A 25,222-nucleotide genomic window follows, 5' to 3' on the forward strand; every position below is an offset into this window, starting at 1 on the left:
CGTAGTGAGGAATAACATCTTCTATTTATAGAGCATATGATGCATTCGTGTGTAGCCTGATATTTAATTATCAGGCTAATCATAGGAATCAAATAATACTATTATTCCCAATTTGCAAATGAAAAAACTGAGACTCTGAGTGTTATGTAACTTACTAAGAAACACACCTATAAATGGCAGAGCTGAGTTCAAATCAAATTGTTTTGACTCCAAATCCAGCACTGATACTATTTTTTCCTTAAAAATTATGACTTTTTAATGTTTCTCTGAAGCAGTAGGGCTGTGGAATCAGTAGGCCTGAATTTAAATCCCAGTCCCACCAATAACTAAAAATGTGGCCTAGACTAGGTACTTGACCTCTCAAAGCCTCACACCCTAAGACCATAACATCCACATGATGATTGACCTACCTCTTGGGATTGTGAAGATTAAATCACATCATACTTATAAAGCTCAAGTGTGCAGTAATCCACTCAATAAATGTTACTATTTTTATTTTTTTTCTCAGAACAATTTTTTTTTTTTTTTTTTTGCGGTATGCGGGCCTCTCACTGTTGTGGCCTCTCCCATTGCGGAGCACAGGCTCCGGACGCGCAGGCTCAGCGGCCATGGCCCACAGGCCCAGCCGCTCCGCAGCACGTGGGATCTTCCCGGACCGGGGCACGAACCCGTGTCCCCTGCATCGGCAGGCGGACTCCCAACCACTGCGCCACCAGGGAAGCCCTCAGAACAATTCTTAAGGAAATGTTTTGAGTTGACATGAGATTTCAACTCTTTTAACCCTCAAGTTCTCAATGTCTGTCTGGTCTTTCTTCTCGTTTTTCCCACCACTGACTCTCTTTGGCAAAGATATCTAACCATGCATGAGCCCCACATACTCAATATTTCTGTTTGGTACTCTCTTACCACACCTAGCAATAATCTTGGAATCCCATTTTTACCACACTGGGAGTCAGTCTTCTTCTTCCATTTCTTTCATAGTATGAATTTCCCCTGCTTATAATTCAATTTAATTGACACACTTGGGGAAATTCTCAAGTAATAAGTCAAAAAATGTCAATCCTATTCTTCGGGAACTGTAATTAGGTGTATATTAGAATTTCTCATTCTATTCTGTTGGTGTCTTAAGCTCTTTTATATTTCTTGTCTGTTCCTCTGTCTGTGCTGTATTCTAGATAATGTCTTCAGATACATTCACAATTCTTTCTTCTAGCTGTGTTGAATTTGTTGTTAAATCTGTCCATTTCTAACTTAATTATTATATTTTTATTTCTAGAAGTTTATTTGTTTTCTTGCCTAAACCATTTGGATATCCTTTAATATTTCTGGTTCCCTGAACATATCTTCAATCTTGTCTTGTACGTATTTAAACATAGTAAATATGGTTATTTATCTGAAATCCTTGGGGGTCTGTTTTTGCTGTCTGTTGTTTCTGCTAATTGTTTCTTATGATGCCTTATTTCCTTGTGTATTTAGCTAGTTAGCTAGTTAGTTTTTTTTTTTTTTACTGTGAACTACTTATTTTCCTTGGAAGTTTATGTGTGACAATTCTTTGAATCCAAGGCAAAGTTTCATTCCTTCAGAGAGTTTGGAATCTGTTTCTACCAGGACACTACCTGAGGGCACTACCCATCAAGGATCACTCAGAATCCTATTTTTGGTCTGAAATACTTTGGACTACCTAAGTAGTATGCATTTGAGCTCCAAAGTAACATAAGGACTGGTTTGTGAGCCCAGAATTTCAGCAATGATTCTTCTCAGCTTATTGCCTAAATTTGAAAATATACTATTTATTTGGCATTCCCCTGGGTGTGGAGGAGTGGGTGTCATTTTCCATTCACTTACACTAAGGGTGTAACCTTTTGCAGTCTCAACTTTATGTTGGAGAGGAACTCAAACTACCCCCCCCCCCACCAATTTAGGAGCAATCCCTAGAATTTTTACCCACACCCGATGTGGTCATAAAGATCAAAGTTAAAGTTCATGCACTTTAGCAAGTGCCGTCAGAGAGAGAAAGTCAGCTGCAGTGCTGCACTTAACTCTGAGTTCCTTCACTTAGGTTTTAGGTCCAAGAATTTAAGTATTTTATCCAGAATATTTAAGCTGTTTCCAGAAGGAAGGTCCGTCCGTGTACCTATTCTCCATATTGCTCAAAGCAGAAGTCCCTACCCATATTTTTACCAATTCCACCTTTGTTTCAGATGTGGTACAAAGTTGGTAAAATTGGCAACCAGTAGGAAAAAAAAATTGATTCAATAACATCAGAAAAATATGGTTAAGCAATCAACTAAGTTATTCCTTTTAGAAGATTATACTGTTTATGCACCTGAGCTAACTCTACAATCACTACATGATAACTGTCTAACAGGGGTGGCAATCACACTGGTCCTCGCCCAGAGGGAAGCCTCAGACTGATCCATCCAGGCTCACATTGTTCAAGCCACCGTCACTCCGTAAGATATATAGGGCCCTCAACCTCTGGCTTCTAGGGTCCAGAACTGCTGAGTATCAGAGTGAGAGTTGTCCACACTAGAAGGGCAGGCAGACAATGGGGAGGGATGGGAGTGTTAAGTAGACTCTTCGGGATACAGTGGAGCATATCCAAGAAGTACAAAGAGCAAAGGGCTAATAGACCAGCAGGTGTTTTCCCCAGAAAACAACAAGAAAGTTAGATCTAGGTTAACTAAGCTTCTCCGCAGCTCTCTAGGCTCTTGTCAGAAGATCCTTTCACCTTGACCCTACTGCCCCCAACCACAACTTCCATGCCCTTGGGCTGCAGCTTTCTCCCTCAGCCCTCTGCTATTCTTAGGCTGATGTCATTTATTAAGCAGATAAATATCTATATAAGTAGGCATCGAAATCTTTCTCTATGGAACAATTTTCATAGCCTTTTGAGCAAGACAGAGACATATTGGGAGCTGTGAGTTAAGGCAATAGTTTTAAGGTTTCTTAAAAAAAAATTTCCTGAACCAGTTAAGTACTTAGAAAATTAAAAGTGCTGGGCTTCCTTGGTGGCCCAGTGGTTAAGAATACGCCCGCCAATGCAGGGGACACAGGTTCGAGCCCTGGTCCGGGAAGATCCCATATGCTGTGGAGGAACTAAGCCCATGTGCCACAACTACTGAGCCTGCGCTCTAGAGCCCACGAGCCACAACTACTGAGCCCGCATGCTACAACTACTGAAGCCTGAGCACCTAGAACCCATGCTCTGCAACAAGAGAAGCCACCGCAATGAGAAGCCCGCGCACCACAACGAAGAGTAGCCCCTGCTCGCCGCAACTAGAGAAAGCCTGCGCACAGCAAGAAGACCCAACGCAGCCAAAAATAAATAAAGAAATAAATTTTTTAAAAAGACCCTACAGGGCTTCCCTGGTGGCGCAGTGGTTGAGAGTCCGCCTGCCGATGCAGGGGACACGGGTTCGTGCCCCAGTCCGGGAAGATCCCACATGCCGCGGAGCGGCTGGGCCCGTGAGCCATGGCCGCTGAGCCTGCGCGTCCAGAGCCTGTGCTCCGCAAGGGGAGAGGCCACAACAGTGAGAGGCCCGCGTACCGCAAAAAAAAAAAAAAAAAAAAAAAAAAAAAAAGACCCTACAAAAAAACAGTGTTTACAAAGAGTATTCACTATTTTGTTTTCTAAGTATGAATGTATATTTTTAAACAACTGCAGCCTAGTTTCTGCTGTTTTATCAGTTTGCTGCATAAGAAGCCACCCCAAATTCAGTGGCTTAAAACAGCGACATTTATTATCGTCGTGCCTCGGAGGCTCTTCTTGTCTGGACCTGCTGGCCTGGGGCTGAGCAGTCCGAGATGCCCTCATCCATATGTTTGGGCCCTCAGGGTGGGCAGCTAGGATGGATGGACAGGACCTTTCTTCACTTGGCCTGTAATCCCAGGAGGCCAGCTCAGGCTTGTTCCCATGGGGTCACAGGGTCTCAGCAGCAAGAGAGGAAGCCCCAGCGCACAAGTCCCACTGCCCAAAACAAGGCACATGGCGAGCTCAGATTCGAGGGCTAGAGAGATGCAGTCCTCCTCTTGCTGGAAGGAGCTGCCGGTCACATTGCAAAGGGATGAACAAACCGGTGAGAATTGTGACCATTTCTGCCGCGGTCTACTACAATTATAATTATCATTTCATAGAAAAAAAGCATCTTACCAAAAAAAGTTAGAATAAAAGTTCCTCAAATGTAAAATATTTAGCTTTATGAAAAAAACCCTCACCACCACGTTGTCTTTTATTATTTTTCTTCCTATTATTATTGCTGATACCATGGACTGTTGAAAACTTCATTCCTGTCCCCATTATTCTAGAGAACAGTGTTGGGAATTATGAGGTGATGAAACTGAATCTGGCACCGTTGCCTTGGATTAGAGAAAAGGGTGGGAAGACTAGGGGGAGGGGGCTTCTTACCTTACCTGGCTGGGTAAGAATCCAGATAAAAGATAATGAGAGAACATGAAGTGACTACTGAGATAGTGAGGGAGCAGGGAAATATGATAACTAACTCAGAGTAGCATTTAGTACCAGGATAGGTTGGGCTGTGTGTGTGTATGTGTGTGTGTAAGTGTAGGGAAAGGATGGAGTCCTAATTCTGAGGCTTCCGCTTTGGTCTAATCCAAAAATTTGATAATCATCTGTATTAGTTTTCCATTATTGAGTGGCAAGTTGCCACTAACTTAGCAATTGAAAACAACACCCACTTGTTATCTCACAGTTTCCTTGGGTGAGGAGTCAGGCATGGGTCAAACCCTTGATCTCTGCTCTAGGCTCCATAGGCCAGAATCAAGGTTTTGACTGAGCTGGGCTCTGACCTGGAGGCTCAAGGGATGAATCCCTCTTCAGGCTTATTCAGGCTGTTGGTGGAACCCAGGTCCTTGTTACTGTAGAACTGAAGACCTGTTTCCTTGTTGGCTGTGAGCTGGGGCGCTTTGCATCTTCAAGCCAGCAATGGCACGTTAAAACCCCCGTTGGCTTCCAATCTCCTGCTCTCTTCTTCTGCCACCAGCCCGAGAAAGCCCTCTGCTTTGAAGGGCTCCTGTGATCAGATCAGGCCCACTTGGATAATCTCCCTGTTTTAAGGTCATTTCTGCCGTGTGACATAACGTTACATAACATGATCCTGGAAGTGATAGCCCATCAAATTCATGGGTTCTGGAGATTAGAGCAAGGCAGCTTTGCGGGACAATTATAGAAATTTTGCCTGCTACGTCATCTCTTGGAGAAAACAGTGATATAATTAAGGAGACTTTTTTTCATGAAGGTATTGTTTTATTGTGAAATCACCATCACCTCACAGGATTATTGCTAGACACTCATGGTATTAAGAATAAGGAAATGTGTCATCAATATAAAGAGTGGAACGAGCACAGATTCACCTATTGGGACATTGAAATCCACTGCCACTGCTCGCAAGCCGGATCATCTTAGGCAGGTCGGTGACCTCCAGCAAACGTCTCTCCTCCTGGGGGTTGTATCACTTGCTGCCACTAGGTGTCACTTACACAGCTTGGGAGAAGATCAGTTCCTGGTGGCTGTTTCCTCTGTCTCGGGGCTGATTTGGACGGATATCTGTGCTACCCCCAACCCCCGTTGTGGAGTCCAGAATTCGAGCTCCTGGTCCCTGGGGATTCGGAAGCTTGGAGCGACCTTGAGGAATCGGCTCTCCCAAAGGTGCGAGCCACGCATTCGCCCTGGGAAGGGGCTTCTCATCAGTGCAGTAGGGGGTGGGGGGGGTGAGGAGAGGGGGTGGGATGCGTTTGTCATGCCTTTGGCCTCCTTCGCCAAAATCCGGTGGCCCGGCTGGTTTTGGCCGGGAGGTGAAGTCTTTTTTTACTCTGCCAGCCTCAGCACGTGGCTTGGCACCATCGAGACAGGAGTGGATGGTATGGGCCAAAACGAAAACCAAAGTGCTGACGTTCAGGGTCCCAGGTAGAGTGGTGGAATTCTTTGTTACAAAGGCCCCTGTGAAACTTGGCTGTCAGGGGCGGACCAGGTTCACTGTTGTTCTTCACTGGGTCAAACAAATGAACTTCAGCTACACCTCGGAGCCCCCAGGTTTCTAGGTCAGGAAGCTGGCATGAGGGGGCAGAGCCGCCGTGGACTTGAGCCCAGGACTACTGCAGGTGCCTGATAGAACATAACCGACTTGCGAAAGAGAACTTTTGCCATGAAGAGCTTCTCCTGCAGGATGTAGGGTGCAGGCTTAAAAAGAGACAACAGCTCTAAATCGATGCTGATTATCTGTTGTTATCTGTTGTGGTGAATGAGCTGTGATGTTCATATATGCTCTTTTAGCACTAGACCCTTATTATCAAAGTCCTCTAGCAGTAACTGCCCGTGTCTTTACAAACCAATGCCACCGAGGAAAATACAGACTTCACAAGTTAAACAGTGTATTTTATTAATTCATATCATCTCAGAGATCACTGATGTTTCAACAGCTTAGTGGTATACGGAAGGCTTCAGTATTTAAAAAACACACAGAAGAATGTAGAAAGTGAATTATAAGTGAAGTGCTTTTTTTTTCTTACCATGTATTATGAGAAAATCAGTCTTGAGAATTATCCCCAGAAGCTGAAGTCTGCAACCTTTTATGACTTTCTCAAAAGGGCATTAGAATATGAAGAAATTACAGGAAAACAAATTAGTCGTGTTTTTTACAAAAAACATTTACCCAAGCAGATAATGCAATAAAAAAAATTAAGTAGTGAAGGAATGCAGAAGATGTAAAGGTAATGCAGGCTTGTTCCCGTAATCTAAGGGGAGACCGGGATCTGCGAACACCCCATGGGCCCCAGGCCCTTCCCTCGGCTGGCAGGGACCTGTTTCTTAGTCAAAGACCTGTTTCCTTGCTAGTGAGTCTTGGCTTATGTCTAGAACATAAATTCATGTAGTAGATAAAACCCTGTGATCTGTGCAGATGCCCATATCTTTTTTGAACATCATTTATAATCAGATCCTGTTTCAGCTCCGCCATGACAGTTCTGAGTAGGTTTATTTTTTTATATTAGAAGTGCATTTGGTGATGAGAGAGCTTTCCAGTATTTGCAAAAGGAATAATAGTGATGGATGGCATTTTCGAGTTTTCACTGCGTACTAATATAATCCTCATAATGACCCTTTGAGATAGAGATTATTATTATTAGTATCTCATTCTATGCAACAGTGAGGCACAGGAGGGCTTAGTAATTTTCCCAGTGACATGGCTACCGTGTGACCGATCAGGATTCTCAGTGGGGCCGGAGGACTCCAGACTCTCCTCTAGGGCATCTCACCACCGTGCTTCTCAGGAAGCATATGCTCGCCTGAGTCTGTGCCCGGAGCCCGTCATGTCCCCAGAGACAGTGTGGCGGGAGCATGTCACAGGCTAGCAGTCCTGCAGGGAGGTCCCTGACCCTGTAAATACATGAAATGGGCTTTCACCTTTGAGTCTTCTTTCTACCACCCATTTCAAAGGAGGAATTGGTTTTTCAGAGCCCCAGTCTCTGAATTTGTAAAATGGGTTTAATTTTTTTCTCTACTTAAAATCTAAAAGGTATAAGAATCTCCGTAATGTATAGTCCTGTGCTCATGAAACTATAATGCATTATCTCATACCAGGTGTTATTGTAATTCTCTCTTAGAATTAAGCTTTAATAAATAGATAAGGCCTGAATTATATTTTTACTTGAAATTACCACGCCACTTTCTGATAATTACTTTCATGTTCTTTCAAAAATATCTAGATTGTATTTTGCTTCCTGACAGATATTTTGTGAGTTTTGTGTTTCCTCTGGAAAGGAAGGGGTGGGGGGAGTACACCATTGAAAAGCAAATTTCGAGCGCTTCCTTGCTTGTCTCTAAGATAGCATTTAATTGAGCATCTCTCCTCCCAAGGCTGTGCTGATATCCTCATTCAGCCTAGTGTAAGAGAGCATTTTGAGATGAATTCTTAATCATGTAGAATAAATTCTTTTAAGAGCAGAGGCCAAGGGGAAATATGCTTCAGGCCTTAATGATTACCTTATTTGTCCATGACAAAAGCTCTCTCCTGGAGGTCGCTTTTTCTCCCGGAGTATTTTAGAATGTGAGTTACATGGCTGAGTCAGAAGAACATAGTAAATCAAATCTCATCTCCCGCACATTAGTGAGTGTCACAGCAGGGCCAGGACAGAGTCGCCTCATTACATAGATTAAGCTGCTGAGAGGCTCCACCCAGCAGCCACAGGAGGAACCAAGTGTCACCTCAGAAATGGACAACAGGCCAGGTTGCTCTCGATCTTAGAAGCAGCAAATCTGTGCAATAAAAAGTTTAAAAATGACAACCAATTAGGATGGATCACCTTTCTTAAACTCGGTCAAACCTTTATTAAAAAAAAAAAAAAAAGGAGAAATTGTTTCAGTCTCTCAAAAAATGAGACATCATCTTCTACTCCAAAAACAGGCAGGGTTAGATTTGTGTTTAGCTGGTGACATATTAAAGAACCATTTTGTGAATTAGCATTTTCCTTTTCTTCCCAGTAAAATAATTTTTTGAGCTGTAACCTTTTGTTCAAATTACTGTGTTGTAACCTAAGCAATGTGATTTTGTTTAGCCTTATACAAGTGCCGTGACTGTCAGTGTGGCTCAATTCCTGTTTAAACTTTCCTACGCTACCATCATATATTAATCCAAAATTCCAAAATCATGTACCTCAAAATAATCAACATGCAGATCCTTTATTTAAGACAGAGTTTCCTCTTCCGAACGCTGAAGATCATATTTATGCTTATGGTAAAATTGCTTAAAAAACAGACTTGTGTAACTGCCCCAAATGAATCTCTATTATAATTATTTACTGAATATATATACATATGACTTTAATTTTGATATTGATGTAAAATCAGTCAGTTCAGTTGTAACCTTCTCGTGAATATTCCCCGTCATGCCTTTCCCTCTCGATGAGACACTTGGCTTTTTACTGTCCTTTTCTCCCTCCATCCCCAAGTCTTAGTCTACACTTCTCTCGTTGAGCCATCTTCCTGGCAGCCCACCAGCACGTGTACCCATGGGAATTAGGTGAACTATGCATCCCTTCTCTATTGAATTCAGGGTACCTAGTGTCAGAGTTCTCCTGGTGTGAAGGAAACTGCACACAGTATTGCATGTTGAGCTATGTTGCAAGCATGTGAGGGCAGGGATTTATTTTATACTTCTCTGGGTTCCCATTTTTAATAAATAGGTCTTAATGGTTTAAATTATTATACCTTCTTACTTTCTGACTCCTCTTCTGAATGAATTTTTTCATTCCTCTTAGGTGGACGGTGATGGCTTGTTCAATGCAGTAGTTGATGGTAAAAATTTTCTCTTTATGTATGTCTGCCTTTCCTCTCTTTTCCCAAATCCACACCAATGCCACTCACTGCAGGAAGAACACAGAGATCAAATGGGGCCTGCTAAAAATACCCACGATAGGGCTTCCCTGGTGGCGCAGTGGTTGAGAGTCCACCTGCCGATGCAGGGGACATGGGTTCGTGCCCCGGTCCGGGAAGATCCCACATGCCGCGGAGCGGCTGGGCCCGTGAGCCATGGCCGCTGAGCCTGCACGTCCGGAGCCTGTGCTCCGCAACGGGAGAGGCCACAACAGTGAGAGGCCCGCGTACCGTAAAACAGACAAACAAACAAACAAAAATACCCACGATGCAGAAACATAGCTGACTGTAGCAAGCCCTGTCATGACATGCAAAGATAAAAGAGGAAAAATTTAAAAAAAAAAAAAAAAAAAAGGCATTTGACCTCAATGTTAGGAACTTTGTCTTTACATTTCTTTAGGAGCCTAGAACTAGTGATTCTCAACCTATTAGGTCCACTCCCCCTTTTATCACAAATATTTTGTCACATCTCCTTTATTATCCTGAAATGAAATTGAAAGATAATACAACTCACCTATCCATATAATTTCTTTTAAAAAATCTGTATTTAAATATATGTATCTGTATCTCATATCTGTAATATAAAAAGAGAAAGGTAAGGAAAGTAATTCATGATAAACTACCTTGACTGTCAACACATTCCGTCCTCTGACACTGTCACATGGAGAGATATGCTGAAATAGTCAGATGCACACACCTGTCCCAGAGCCACCGTGAATGCACAGCCCTCCACGCAGACTGACCCAGGCATGGCATTGCCTGGGGTGTTATGATTTTCCAAATTGATGACCGATTCTTGTTAAAGCTCCAACACAGTAAAGTACAGTCTCTCCTCCACTTACATTAAGTAGTTGCATTCCTTGAAAATTTAGAAGATATCTAACTTGTGCGAAAACACTTTGTTCACATGTACAACAGTTAGCTTCCAGACTTAGATCATTATAAGTGAGTTTTTCATGTACAAGGATGTCAGGGGGAGCGTTTGAATGTCAGGGGACGGGGGAAAATTCTTTGTGGGCAGGAAAGCTCCAGGCGTTGCAGGACATTGAGCAGTTCTGCCCCCGCCCATGTGATGTCAGCACCCCCTCCCCCATCACTGGTATGGCCAGAAACATCTCCACACATTTTGAAAAAACCCCCTAAAGCGTGGTTTCACACCCTTTAAGAACCACTGCTATCGAACATTAAGGATGCCTGATAATAAATTTGATTCTATTCTATTAAAGAGTGTAATTATTATAGAAACTTACATTATAGCCACCATTGTACTGAATGATCACCATTTGTCTTGCTACTAGGCTGTATAAGCCTATGGAGGGTTAAGACCATATCTTACTGTATGCAGAGTGTCCAGCAGGGTCTCAGGCAATTAACTGGTGCTCAGTAGCTATCCGTTCAAAAATAAAGACATGAACATCTACCCTATTTTCAAAGGAACTGATAGCACTTTCCTAAGTAATACATGCCACATTTATCAAACTTCATTGTTAAGATATTACTATTAAGCTATTAAATGCTAGATTGTGCAAACCTAGAAAATAGTCAATGATCTGTGCCTAGCTAGAGAAGGTTACCTTTCTTTCTTTGTTGAATTTTTTAAACATAACATGTAAGAAAAGAGATGCTAGCAACCACAGACCCTGAGGTGTTTTCCCTTAAGAAAATACTATACCGTTATAAAACAATTGAGCTTTTTGAATACAATAGAGCAGAGAAAAACAACAAAGATAGTCTCTCTGCAAGGACATTATTATCCATTTGGAGAGATGGGCTACACATCTAGAAGCATTAAAGCTAATAAACAAGTGCCATGAGGAATAGGGATGTCGTTAAATACAGGGAGAGACTAGGAAGAGGTGATCGTCCCTCCCTGGAGCGGGAGGGCTTGAACACCAACATAAGTGACGGAGAGAATTTGGACTGGTCAACAGGACCACGTCCTAGGCAAAGGGAGGTGAGTGTAACAAAGGTTTGGAGGTGGCAATGAACATGATAGGTTGGAAGAGAGGCATCAGGGGAGTGGTCCAGGTGACAGCGGGGAAAAGATAGTGGTGGTGGTAGTGGTGAGTAGAAGAAGTTTGCCTGATGGGGAAAAATGTAGAGAAAGTTGTTTGACAGAATGGGGACCAGACTGATTATATACTCTTGACCAGAATTCCTTTAAAAGACCTGATGTTAACTGTAAGTTCCATTAAAAAAAAATATTCTTAGAGATATGTTTTTTCACCTTACTTCTTTGTGTCATTGAAAAAACAATGTTCATGGTCTGATTTGCGATTGAATGCTTAGTAATCACGTTAAGCAAGTTAAAAACAAGAATTAGAAAAGAGAAAATGTTATCTTTTGTTTTTAGTTTATCTTATTATTTTAGATTATTATTTTTTATTACCTTCATTCAGATAACTAATGTTAGAATAGCTGAGCACACAAAGTTAAAGGAAGGCTGTGTTCCGAGCTATGCTTGGGTTTGGGATCAGAAATCACTTGCAGCTGTGCCACCTTAGGCACTAACTTAACACTGATGAACCTCAGTTTTCCCATCTTTAAAATGGGGGTAATACCTGGTTCATAAACACGCACAGGTCTTTGGATTAAGTGCAATAACCTGTCAAATAGCCCATTATGTGGCACATAGAAGACACTTAATAAATATTAGGTCTCTTATTAGATTAAAATAAGATATTTAACCCCTTTCAGGTTAGGTGAAATTTGTGTTCAGTCATGGAACAAGCAAAGCTTATAAAAATTACGTCTCATCAGCTAAGCAAGTGTTTATTATCTGAGTGACCTTGGATTCTCTGAACTTCAGTTTTCTCATCTTTAAGATAGGGATAATATACCAAGCTCAGAGAGTTATTATGAGAATTAAGTGAGGTGATGCATGAAAAATGCTTAGCATAGTCACGGGCACAAAGCAATCTCTTAATAAATGTTATCATTGGTGCCATTATGTTATTAGCATCACGATGATGCCTGCTACATGCTGTGTACATGTCCTACCTGTATCTTTATTACAGTCCTAAGTGGTGTGTGTTTTTTAAATTTCATCTTTACTGAGGTGTAACTGACATATAAAATTGTAAGATATTTAAATTTCACATTATGGTGACTTGATATACATACACACTGTGAAAATATCCCACTCATCTAGTTAATTAACACATCCCATGGTATGTATTACTAATGTTCCTAATTTTATATGGGCAGGAGCTGAAGAATGGGGAATTAGATGGCCTGCTCAGGGTCACCAATTGGTTAACTGGCGAAGTTGGACTGGAACACAGATCTTCCAAGTCTGGAGTGTTTTCCATCATGCCTGTGCTGCCTCGAGCCTTTGTAATGTGCCAGGATAACCCTTTCCTTCAAACTCCACTGAGAAAATGATTCATAGGACAGTTTGGAAACCACTGGACAGAATAACAAATGTTTCTTGAGACCCCAGAGCCTCAAGTGACATTTTATATATAGTACCAGTCCTGCCTAGTACAAGCCCTGCTTTTCCAATGATAAAGATGAAGATGGAACAGATAACCCTATTCTTTGCATCTCCTCTTTGTTGTCAGTGCACGTCTCCCAATGCCTTCATGCTGGCATCATGGGCTGTGGGAGCTGGGTGGGAAATTTGCCTGCCGGGAATAATTCAACACAGTTTACCGTGCAGTACTGAGCACTGCTACCTGGGGTTGTAAACATGTTTGACTCATCACCATCTATGTCATAGCAGAGTTTTTTAAGCTGGTTGCCAATCAGTGTTGATCATTTCTTTGGTTCCATTTAGAGTGGTGATATTCCTTATGAAAATAAATATTTTGGAGGTACAGCTAGGATATAAACAAACATGCAGGTGGAGGCACTACAGACCTCGACACATGTTGGGTTGCAGAAGTTGCCATCTTGGCTGCATATGTAGTGCTGCTCTGGGCACACGGCAGAATTACAGCAGATTGGAAATTAAGTTTCTGGGAGCCAACAAGTGTTAAACATCTGACAAAGTGAATTATGAAACAAAACTTTTCCTTATTGAAAATGTTGGTGCTTTTCAATTACCTGAACGTTGTAATGCTCAGTGTTTCTGAGCTATGTGAATGGGCCTGAAATCGTGACATTGGGACTCAGCATCTTCCATGGGATGGAAGAAGGAGGGTGGCCTGTCCCCCTTAGTCTTTTGTATTCAAGGACAGACCTACTTTTCAAAATCTCTGTAAGGTCATCTGGTGATTATTTTTTAACTGAGTGGCCGTGATTGAAAGTATACAGGCTCATCTGCTAGAGCAGAGTCTGTGCCAGGAGAATCTTTGGAACAACAGCGGCAAAATTCATGAGATTCTTGTGAGTTTCACTATGTTCTTTGAATGCTGGCTTCTAGAAAGATCTATGGGCAACCACAGGCGCAGCAAGAATTAGGCACAGCCAGAATTCACCATCTGCCACTACTCTTGGGAGTATAAGAAGAAGATGATGATTGTTAATATTATTAATTATTCATCATGAGACATTTAATAAGATACCACAGTCTTCTGCTGTTGGAGCTCATGCATTAAATTAAACAGACATAAGAAACAGAAATGTCTATCTTCCTCAAAAAAAAAAAAAACCGGAAAAGAGCTGACTTTAAGCAAACAATATATAGTAAACTATACTTAAAATTTTTTTTCCTGTGTTAGGAGATAATACATTCAGGCTGAAGAAATGCAAAATATGTGTGTGGCCTGAAACTTTGACTAAGTTCCACACATGAAGACAGCTGGTTAAATGTGGACCTTTACCTGTATTTCATTCATCAGTAGTAGGATCAGATTAATAAAATTTCACCTTTGAAAAAGGACCCTGAAGTAGCTTAACCCCTGTGCCCTCTGACAGAAACGTCTCAATAATATCCTCATAGACAGCATGTTTGGCTTCTGTTCACATACCTCCAGTGACAGGAAACTCATTGTCTCCAGAGGAAATTCATTCACTCCGCACATTTACTGAGCACTTACTAAGTAACTGTCTTTGTGGAGCTTATCTCTAGCCAGAGGAGTCAGCCATAAATGATAAATTCAGTACTTAAGTAAATTATATGTTAGGGTGTTCGTTCATTCCATTTTCAGATGTCTCTTTTTGCCAGAAAGTTTTCCCTTATAGTTCCTTTCCTATAATGATTGTTTAGGTATTTGAAGACAGTGCTTATTGCCCTCTTAAATTCACCTCATTTTCAAATTATACACTCTTAGTTGGTTAAGCAGCTACTTAATACCTACCAGTTCATAACAAAGGACCACAGACTAGGTGGGGTAAACAACAGAAGTTGGCTCAGAGTTCTGGAGGCTGGAAGTCCAAGATCAAGATGTTGGCAGGGGGGCTTCCCTGGTGGTACAGTGGTTGAGAGCCCGCCTGCCGATGCAGGGGACACGGGTTTGTGCCCCGGTCTGGGAAGATCCCACAGGCCGCGGAGCGGCTGGGCCCATGAGCCATGGCCGCTGAGCCTGCACGTCCGGAGCCTGTGCTCCGCCACGGGAGAGGCCACAACAGTGAGAGGCCCACGTACCACAAAAAAAAAAAAAAAAAAAAAAGATGTTGGCAGGGTTGGTTTCTTTAAGGCCTCTCTTCTTGGCTTGCAGATGGCCATCTTCTCCCTGTCTCTTTTCTCTGTGTATGTCTGTGTCCTAATCTCTTCTTATCAGGACACCAGTCAGATTGGATTAGGACACTAGTGACCTCATTTTAACCTAATTACCTCTTTAAAGACCCTACTCCAACTACAGTCACATTCTGTAGTCCTGGGGGCTAGGACTTCAACATATGAATTTAATGGGGGACACAATTCAGCTCATAACATATATTCTTAAACTGGAACACCCACAAGCAGGCAGAGTACTCCACAGAAAGAATCAGGCAGGATGGTCACATCCCATGTGCTAGACGTCTAGATCACCTGTGAAAGCCCCAGCATATGGACTGACATTGAACTTGCAGTCAACAAGAAGTGCGAAGTCTTTAAATCAGGGGTCCCCAGCCCACGGTACTGGTCCGTGGCCTGTTAGGAACCGGGCCACACGGCAGGAGGTGAGCAGCGGGCCAGCTAACAAAGCTTCATGTGTATTTACGGCCGCTCCCCATTGCTTGCATTCAACATTAGATTCTCACAGGAGCGGGAACCCTACTGTGAACTGCGCATGCGAGGGATCTAGGCTGTGCGCTCCTTCTGAGAATCTAATGCCTGATGATCTGAGGCGGAGCTGAGGCGGTGATGCTAGCGCTGGGGAGCTGCTGCAGATACAGATTCTCATTAGCAGAGAGGTTTGACTGCACAGAGACCATAATAAACAATTGCTTGCAGACTCATATCAAAACCCTATCAGTGAGCGGCAAGTGAAAACAAGCTCAGGGCTCCCGCTGATTCTGCATTGTGGTGAGGTGTATAATTATTTCATTATATACTACAATGTAATAATAATAAAGTGCACAATAAATGTAATGTGCTCGAATCATCTTGAAACCGTCCCCCTCCTTCCCCCAACCCCCGTCTGTGGAAAAATTGTCTTCCATGAAACCGGTCCCTGGTGCCAAAAAGGTTGGGGGGCTTCCCTGGTGGTGCAGTGGTTAAGAATCTGCCTGCCAATGCAGGGGACACGGGTTTGAGCCCTGGTCCGGGAAGATCCCACAAGCCGCAGAGCAACTAAGCCTGTGTGCCACGACTACTGAGCCTGGGCTCTAGAGCCCACGTGCCACAACTACTGAAGCCCGTGTGCCTAGAGCCCGTGCTCCGCAACAAGAGAAGCCACCGCAACGAGAAGCCTGCGCACCACAACGAAGAGTAGCTCCCGCTCAACACAACTAGGGGAAGCCCGCACGCAGCAACGAAGACCCAATGCAGCCAAAAGTAAAATAAATAAATAAATAAATATATTAAAAAAAAATAGGTTGGGGACCGCTGCTTTAAATGACTTGGTTTTTTTTTTTTTTACATCTTTATTGGAGTATAATTGCTTTACAATGTTGTGTTAGTTTCTGCTGTATAACAAAGTGAATCAGCTATATGTGTACATATATCCCCATATTCCACCCTCCCTATCCCACCCCTCTAGGTGGTCACAAAGCACCGAGCTGATCTCCCTGTCCTATGCAGCAGCTTCCCACTAGCTATCAATTTTACATTTGGTAGTGTATAATTGAATGACTTGGTTTTAAGTCACATCTTCTTCCATCCTTTGCATAGATCATTCATTCGTTCAGCTATTCATTCAGTGAATCTGTCCTGAGCACCGCTACTTTGGAGGTACTGCACACACTGTGTATGCAGCAGGGCAACAGGCAATGTCCCTGCCTTCTTTGGAACTTAAATTATGTCCGTGAAGGCTTTCAATAAACAAGTGAACAAACAAATATGTATTATAAATTGATACGTGCTACGAAGCAAATGAACATATAAGAGAGGCACCCTACTTCTGATAGTTTTTTGGGGGGGTGACCAAAGTACAGAGTTTGAAATAAAATATTATATTTTAGGTTTGGCCCATATTCCATCCTGTCCCAGTCATTTACAGGAGAGATCCTGGCTGTCATTTATTGTATACAGTGCCTCCCCCTGTCTCCCAGATCAGAACAATACCATTGTAAAATGTCATAGAACTAACAATAATATCCATTAGCTATACGTAAGTAAAGGTCTAGCCATCATATATAAAGTGGGACTCTAATTAGAAATATTAACAAGAATCAAGCTGCCCACTGCTAAGTTTTCTGTATCACTAGCCTGAGCCTTCAATTTTCCTCTGGTTGTACCACATTTATCCCAAAAGGCCTTTGAGGTTGTCTGTTTGATGATTCTCAAAAGGTCAAGTCCATTTAAAGTGTTTCACTCATAATGTGGGGAAATGAAAGTTGTTTTCAATTTAAACAGAAAGAACACCATTTGCAAAACAGAATGCCCATGTTTATGGTATCAATGCTCAAAGGTGATATCCATCAACTTCTTTCAAATGGACGTGACCTGCCCATGCGGGGCTACTCCAGAAATCTGGGTCCAAGGCAGTGTGGGTCCAAGGCCAGCCCTCACCCAGACCAGCTCCATGGTGCCCTCTCTCTTCTTACCTTGGGCATCCTTGGCATTTTTTTTAAATTTATTTACTTATTTTATTTATTTTTGGCTGTGTTGGGTCTTCCTTGCTGCATGCGGGCTTTCTCTAGTTGCGGCGAGCGGGAGCTACTCTTCGGTGTGGTGCACGGGCTTCTCACTGCGGTGGCTTCTCTTGTTGTGGAGCACAGGCTCTAGGCGCTCGGGCTTCGGTAGCTGTGGCTCGCGGGCTCTAGAGCACAGGCTCGGTAGTTGTGGCGCACGGGCTTAGTTGCTCCGCGGCATGTGGGATCTTCCCGGACCAGGGCTCAAACCCGTGTCCCCTGCATTGGCAGGCGGATTCTTAACCACTGCGCCACCAGGGAAACCCCATCCTTGGCATTTTAACAACCAGTTCTGCACTTGCTGATCCGGTTCATCCTGGTTCCCCCCCACAGACGCAGCCTCTGTCTTTGTCCTCAGCCAGCACACCGAACATTTGGGTAGAAGGTACCCAAGCTTGCTTGGCTGCCAGTCCCCTGAACTGACTCTCTTTGTGGTCGGAGTAGGGAGAGTGCAATCAAATTCAGAGAACTGGGGACTGAGCAGTTCATCCAACAGGTACGTCAGCCTAGACTGTCACTGGGCTACCGACCCCAAGGTGATGTTGCCTTCACATCTGTGGCAGCATACTGAGAGCAGTAGAGAAAATGAAATGCTTTCATACACAGTCAAACTTCACCTTTAATTTAGCATGGAGTACGGCTTGTCAAGCTTTCTGAGCAGAGAGGTACTGTGGTAAGCATTTGTTCACGTTAGGTATTATTTGACATTAGTTTGCTTATTGAATCGGCACATTATAATCCATGATATACATAGAGTAAGTTAAATTGCAACAAAATTCATTCATTCAATATTCCTTGAGCACCTATCTTGTCCCTGTATTCTTCTGAGTTACTAGGATTACAGCCGGGAATAAAACAGGCATAACCCCTGCCCTCACAGATCTTATGTTCTAGTGAGGATGGGAGACAGACTCTGAATGTGGACATATGTATTCTTTAGAAAGTGAAACATGCTTTGAATAAAATAAAGGAAGGAAAGGAGGATACAGTGACAGGGGAATGAAATCTTACCTTATAGATGGTGGTGGTCAGGGCAGACTTTGCTGATAGGCAGAGACTTGAAGAAAGAGAAGCAGTAAGGCATGTGGACATCTGGATAGAGAGAGTTCAGATAGAGGCAAGAGCAAGTGCAAAGGCCCTGGGCTTGAACTGTTTGAGCAGCAAGGAGGCCACTGTGGCTGGACTGGACCTAGTGCTTCTTCATTGCTGGTGTTTCAGAAAGTGTAACAAAATTAGATCAGTTCTTCACTAGACTTGCTCTGTTTTGTTACTGCTGCTGTTCTTGTTGCTAACTAAAAGTATGTGAGAAAAGGGCATTTTAGTTCTCCTAAGTCTGTGTTATTAACTGGCTGAGTAGGTAATCCCAGGCAGGTGTGTGTGTGTGTACAGACATGTATGTCTGTATATCTACATATATACAAGTTTAATGAAATTAGGAGAGCAGTTGAGACATACATTTTTATGTTTAAATGTGAGAGTGAGGCTCATCTACCTGATTAAAAAAAAAGCCCTTTGTGGCCTGTGATGCAGTCTGCTCTTAGCAATCACTCCGGCCAGTGCTATCCTTTTCATCCTCCAAATAAAGCACAGGAGTTGGGTAAGAGCCAGAGTAGTTAGAAGTGTAAATAAGAGCTCTGATTCTTGGCAGGATTCCGCACACCTGTGTTAAACTGCCACAGGCGCAATCCCATTGGTGCAGACAATTTTATAAGCAACACCTGAGCGGGGGGAGGTTACTTCCTGAGGCCAGTCTTCTTTCCGCGCACAGTCGGCCTTCCCTGACCTCCTCCGGGCCCGTTCCTGGGTACTACGCATCCTGAGAAATGCTGGGAATTTTTTTTTCGGTTACGAAGATAACAGTTCTCATGCTTCCAAGTGTTTCCATGTGTCAGATTCTGAGGGGTGACCTGTGTTGGGAGCAGAGTGCATGCAGGTGATACTGTGCTGGTGAGCCTAGCTCAGCTCGTCCAGCGGGAGTGGTTCCGGCAGCCCAACGGGGCCATGGCTGCAACCTCAGAGGACGCCAGAACACTTGAGGTACAAGAAGAGCAAATGAATAAAACTTTATCTGCTTCAGAATTAGACTCTGAAATGCACCAATGTAGCTTCAATTGGTCCTGAGAGCAAAGTTTGCAAATTTAAGAACAGTGTTTGGACTCATTCTTTGGCCATAACCAATATTTAAATATTTAATATTTTATTAAATATTTTAATGCTTCAGTCTCTCCATTGGTGAAATTCAGTGTTGTGGTGGACCTTCACGTGCCGTGAAGGTACGCTAATTAATTGGTATCTTCTCAGGAAAAAAACCGTCACAGTGAGCCGTGGTGGTCCTTCTTGGTTGGAGCTGCTTCTCTGTGAATGACCGGCTGGGTAAGTGTGTCCCAGTAAAGTTAAGTCTTGTCCTTGACAAGTGTTTTCAGAGCATTATAAGATTTCATGGATCACATCCCGTATCAGCCTGGTTGTTTCTCAGGGCTGAACAAATGGCATTTAAAGAAATTTTGTGGTAATGGCAGAATATATCAGAATTAATCTCTAGAATTACATCTCTCTGCTTGGATATTTTAGTAAAAACAGGCGTGTGATTTTTAGTCTTTGGTTTGTGTGAAACAATTAGTTGTTCTCCGTTTTATTGTGTCTGTGGATTTTTACAGAAAACCACTTGACAGATGCACAACCGAAGAGTACATTTTGTATATTTAATGTATGGAGAGGGACGTTACCATAGCCGTTGCTTGTGGGCTCACCCACAGACATAAACTTCAGCAAGCATTTCATAGAATCTTTGATGTTCCGGGCACCGTACTAGAGGCTGGTAATTCAGAGATGAGGCGCACGGTCTTCCACTTCTTTGAAGGAGCTCTCAGTTTAGTGGGAGGCAGACAAATAACAATCTCAAGACTGTGTAACAAGTGCAGCTGCAGCCCATTGAGGAGCATGGGGGAGGGTTAGAGTTGAGAAAGAGAGAAAGAGGAGACTCTACGGTGGAGAGCATAGCAGTATGGTGAAGTGACGTTTGGGGGAGCTGCGGACCGTTCCCTTTGGCCGAAGCGCAGGGTTGCGTGAAGTTAGAGAAGTAGGAAAGGGTCTAGGATGACAACCAAAGGTTGAGCTTTATCCCCAAAGTGATAGAGGACCATTGAACAATCTGCAGCTGTAGCGTAGGCAGGACTGCAAGACCAATGAGAAGACGGTTGCATTGAGCCCGGCAAGGAATCGTCAGGACCTGAGTTAAGACGGTGGTGGGAATGAAGATGAGAAGACAGATACAAGAAATATTTAAGAGGGAGAGTTGACAGGGCTTCCTGAGTCTTTGGATGTGAGGGATGCGAAAGAACGGAGTTCCTGGCTTTCTGACTTGAGTGACTTAGTAAATGGCAGTGCCATTCGGGCAGTAAAGGAAGACAGTGGGAACTGGGGAAGGCAAGTGGTGAGTTCAGATTTAAAGATGTTGAATTTCAGGCACTTGCACGGTATCTAGGTGGAGACAGACCACAAAATGTAAAAAGGTACACGTGGACGGAGACCTCAGCGGAAGATCAGAAGTGTAGAAATAATTCAGGAAATGTAAATTGGAGAGCGAAAGGGATTAGGAAGCGTATTCAGAAAGAGTGTGTGTGTTTAAGAAACTCGGCTGTAAGGAGGAGAAGGTGGTGCATTGTTTCATCAGGTGCTGCTGAATCCATAAAATGGACTTTGCCAGCCTAACTGGCCATGTGCGTGAAGGCGTTCTCTATCATCATCAAATCAACAGGCTCCTCACAGCACTGTTTTAGAGGAGAAGGGTCGAAATTTTTACATTAAAAGTCAATCAAGGTCAGACAACTGTCTGGGACTTTCTAACACCTCCTGCTATTCCTGAGTAGAAAAAGAGTTTCAAAATCTCATTAGAGGGCTTCCCTGGTGGCGCAGTGGTTGAGAGTCTGCCTGCCGATGCAGGGGACGCAGGTTCGTGCCCCGGTCCGGGAGGATCCCACATGCCGCAGAGCGTCTGGGCCCGTGAGCCATGGCCGCTGAGCCTGCGCGTCCAGAGCCTGTGCTCCGCAACGGGAGAGGCCACAGCAGTGAGAGGCCTGCGTACCGCAAAAAAAAAAAAAAAAAAAAATCTCATTAGAGATGTTCTGGTCTTGATGCTTTGAATAGGATGGGTGTGGGATAGCTCCACTGAGAGATCTCTCCTTAACATGTCAGAAGGAACACCTGGCCTCCTAGCTTAACAGGCACTTGGTGGTTTGTAAAAGAGCCCTGGATTTCAGTCCATCGAGTTCTTCCACCACTGGAGGCCTGGGGTGAGTCCCTTCCAGCCTAGGCTTGGGTTTTCCCTCCATATAATAATAAGTGGATTTGACTGTATGCCTTACAAGACCCACTGCTCCAGGTTCACCAGACTTTGACTCTGTCGTCAGAGTTTCTTTTTGTTTTCCCTTCCCCATCCCTCCCATGTTTGCTTCTTCTACATGCATGGTTTCTGTAGTTTTCGGTTTACAGTACACTGCTAGGAAAGAGCCCCATCTACAACTGACACGGTTGGAAATTGTGGCAGGGGAATGAGAAATCAAACACCAAGAGAACTGAGACTGCTTTCTTCCAGCTTACTTTCTCCTTGGCTTTTCGCCTCTTTGGGCTTCCAGCTTACTCCTCCTCTTGGCCGAAATGGGAGTTTGTTCAAACAGATATCTGGGAGCCTGAAAAAATTATGGACAGCTTCTCCATGGGGGAGATTCAAGGCCTGGAGCCGCCAGGATCAAGTCACTAATGTGCTTTGACCCCCTGCCATTGGTTAGAATATTTGGTCGTTCATCCAGTTACCCCAGTAGCTCCTCATTCAATGATTACTTACCTAAGGGCCTCCTGTGTGCTGTTTATTGGACTCAGCTGGGGTCCCAGGGTGCCGGCCTGAAAAGGTGAACACAATGAACATGGAATCTGCCCTAGTGGAGTTGATAGTCCAAAGAGGGAGGAAAGAATACTAGAAAAAGTTACACAGTAAAAGCGTAACTACAAATTGTGATAAGGGCTATTAAAAAAGTAAAAGTAGCAATGAGGAATTTTAAGAGTAGGTCTGGATTTAGACCAGATGTCAAGGGAAGGCTTCTCTGAAGAAATGATGCTTAGATAGGAAGAAAAACAGGATTTAGCCAAACAAAGAGAACAGAGAAAGCATGTAGGCAGTGGCCCAGCACTGCTTAGACCCTGAGGTGGCCAGAGACTGGGCGGTGGGGGGGGGGGGGGAGAAGGGCAGACGGGAGACACAGGTGTGGCTAACTGGGCAGGAGCTGCAAAACCAGGAAAGTTTGAGTAGAAGAGTAGAGGTCAGGGCAGCAAATGCTGCTGAGATGCCATTTCCGTTAAAGACTGAGCAAGGTCCGCTGGCTCACTGGAGGCTACTGGTTACCTTAGCGGGAGTGTGGCCACAGGAGACTGAAGAGGAAATGGGGGGACAGGTGTGAAAGCAGCCGCGCTAAGACACTAAGCTGTGATGGGGAAGTCGGGAAGAGAAGGTAGAAATTGGAAGGCAATGTGGAATAAAAGGAAGCGTTGCGTATTGTCTGTTGCTTGCTTTTCAGATGAGAGGTTTATTCAGCGTTTTAATAAAGACAGGAAAGATCTCATAGAAGGAGAGTGGTTAAGATACAAGAGACTGAAGGAGTGAGGTCCCAGCAAGGCGGCAGAGATGGGTCAGAAGTGGCGTTTCCTCCATCCTAACAGGAGACGCGGGACGATGGTTTTGGGGATTTGGTGGCAGAAAAATGGGAACCTTCACATCTGATGCCACCTGTGAGGCAAAGTCATCCCTGCGAATGGGATGGCAGGAGGGGAAAATGCAAGACATGACAGCTGCAGAGGAGGGAGCCCTGCTTACCCCACGACCCCTGGCGGGGCAGCCTGGTCCCCTGTACCTGCTGGCAGGGCTCTTTTCTCCTCGCCATCTGTCCCACTGATCCTGTCAGCGTTCTTAGAAGTGTATAAGGAAGGTGTTTTGAGTTTGTTTCCTGTGGTTTTCCAATGCCAAATGACACCACTTTATGTAATTCCCTTAGGAATCCAGAATATTCTGCCATGGGAGCAGTGCATTTTGCTCTGGTAATTTTTCTTCCCTGTTTTATTTCTGATTAATTTCATGATCCTCCCCCCTCCGTGTTCTTGCTTTTACCCTTTAAGTTGCTTATATCCTTTGGCCTTGTAATCTGAAAAGCACATGATTTTGTGTCTGTCTTTTCTGGTTGTTTTTTTGTAACTACATCTCACAGTTCGGTCTGCCTTCCATCCCATTTTTATAGAACATATTATGAAGTTGGAATCTTTCATGCAAGCCCACTTACAAAAATATCCAAATACTTTGCCTTGTGTATTTTTTGGCCTTTCTCTCCCCCAACACCACCCCCCTTCTTTTTTTTTTTTTTTTTTTTGCGGTATGCGGGCCTCTCACTGTTGTGGCCTCTCCCGTTGCGGAGCACAGGCTCCGGACGCGCAGGGTCAGCGGCCATGGCTCACGGGCCCAGCCGCTCCGCGGCATGTGGGATCTTCCCGGACCGGCACGAGCCCGTGTCCCCTGCATCGGCAGGCGGACTCTCAACCACTGCGCCACCAGGAAAGCCCACCCCCTCTCTCTTATGATTAGGAACTTTCAGGCAACATTTGTGGCAATAACTAGAATGTCTGCTAGATCTTTCCTTTCCTCCCTCTTCCCATTCCTGTTAGCCACCTGGCGCTCACCAGGCCCTGTTGCTTTCATCTCTGGGCTTTGTATTTGTTGTTTCCACTCCGTGTCCTGTGCTTGCGCTTTCCAGATCCCTGTCTCTTTGCTCCAAACACCCAGAGTCTGTTTTTCTTCTGGATGACAGTGTGAAGCAGGGGAGCCCCCTTGGAGGTATGAGTCCTCTTGTCGGGGGTTCATACGTCCATACCAAGTAGCTTTTGAAATAATGAAGGATGAGGAAGGGCACTAACACGTGGTGAGCACTTGCCCGCTAGGTGCAGTCCTTATGCTGTATGAACCCTTGTGGTAATCCTGCTGCAGGGAGTGTGGATCCCAGTTTATAGACAGATGAGCAAATCCCAGAGTCATTTGTGACTTCTTGAGAAATATTTCAGGGCCAGGACTGGAAACTGTCCTTCTTCCGTGCCTAAAGCTCAGGGGGACTGGAAGTTATCACTGGGCATCCTCCGGACACTTACGAAGGAGAGGCCCGGTTAAGGACCTTGACTTGCTTCAGACACTGCACTCCCTGTGATGTGGGGGTGGCTTGCCTGGCAATCAGGAGTCTTTAGCCCTCGAGTCCAGACAGGAATCTCCTTCACCACTAGGTGGCGATGTAGCAGCACCGCAAGTGGTCCCCGTGCAAATGGAAAAGTAGACCTGGGGACAAGCCTTCTAGGGCAAGGGCATTCGAACTTTTTTTTTTCCTCCTTAAATAATTTCCTGACATAAAACTAACCATTTTGAAGTGACAATTCAGTGGCATTTAGTACATTCACAGTGGTGTGCAACCACTGCCTCTATCTATGGCTCCAAAGTAAAACCCGTTAACCATTAAGCAGATTCTCCCCAATGCCCCCCTCTCTGTGCGCTTGGCAACAGCCAGTCTGCATTCTGTCTTCATGGATTTACCTGTTCTGGGTGTTTTTAATCAATAGAATCATACGATATGTGACCGTTTGTGTCTG

The 25,222-nt window shown here is 44.0% G+C and overlaps 1 protein-coding gene across 3 annotated transcripts in view; it reads left to right on the forward strand.

Annotated features, from left to right (window-relative positions):
* The window catches only part of FRY (FRY microtubule binding protein), a 424,933-nt gene that overhangs the window by 137,798 nt on the left and 261,913 nt on the right, over positions 1-25,222 (forward strand). Inside the window, exon 3 of one of the 3 annotated variants that reach the window (XM_073795022.1) lies at positions 9,274-9,310. The exons of 1 other annotated variant lie outside the window; for it this stretch is intronic. The gene's annotated coding sequence lies outside the window, so the exon portion shown is untranslated. Of the gene's footprint in view, positions 1-9,273; positions 9,311-19,852; positions 19,925-25,222 lie in introns of all 3 variants that reach the window. One more of the 3 variants, XM_033843712.2, reaches the window with a different exon arrangement.

The sequence above is a fragment of the Tursiops truncatus genome, chromosome 18 (genome assembly GCF_011762595.2).
Source record: "Tursiops truncatus isolate mTurTru1 chromosome 18, mTurTru1.mat.Y, whole genome shotgun sequence".
In the NCBI taxonomy this organism is placed as follows: domain Eukaryota; kingdom Metazoa; phylum Chordata; class Mammalia; order Artiodactyla; family Delphinidae; genus Tursiops; species Tursiops truncatus.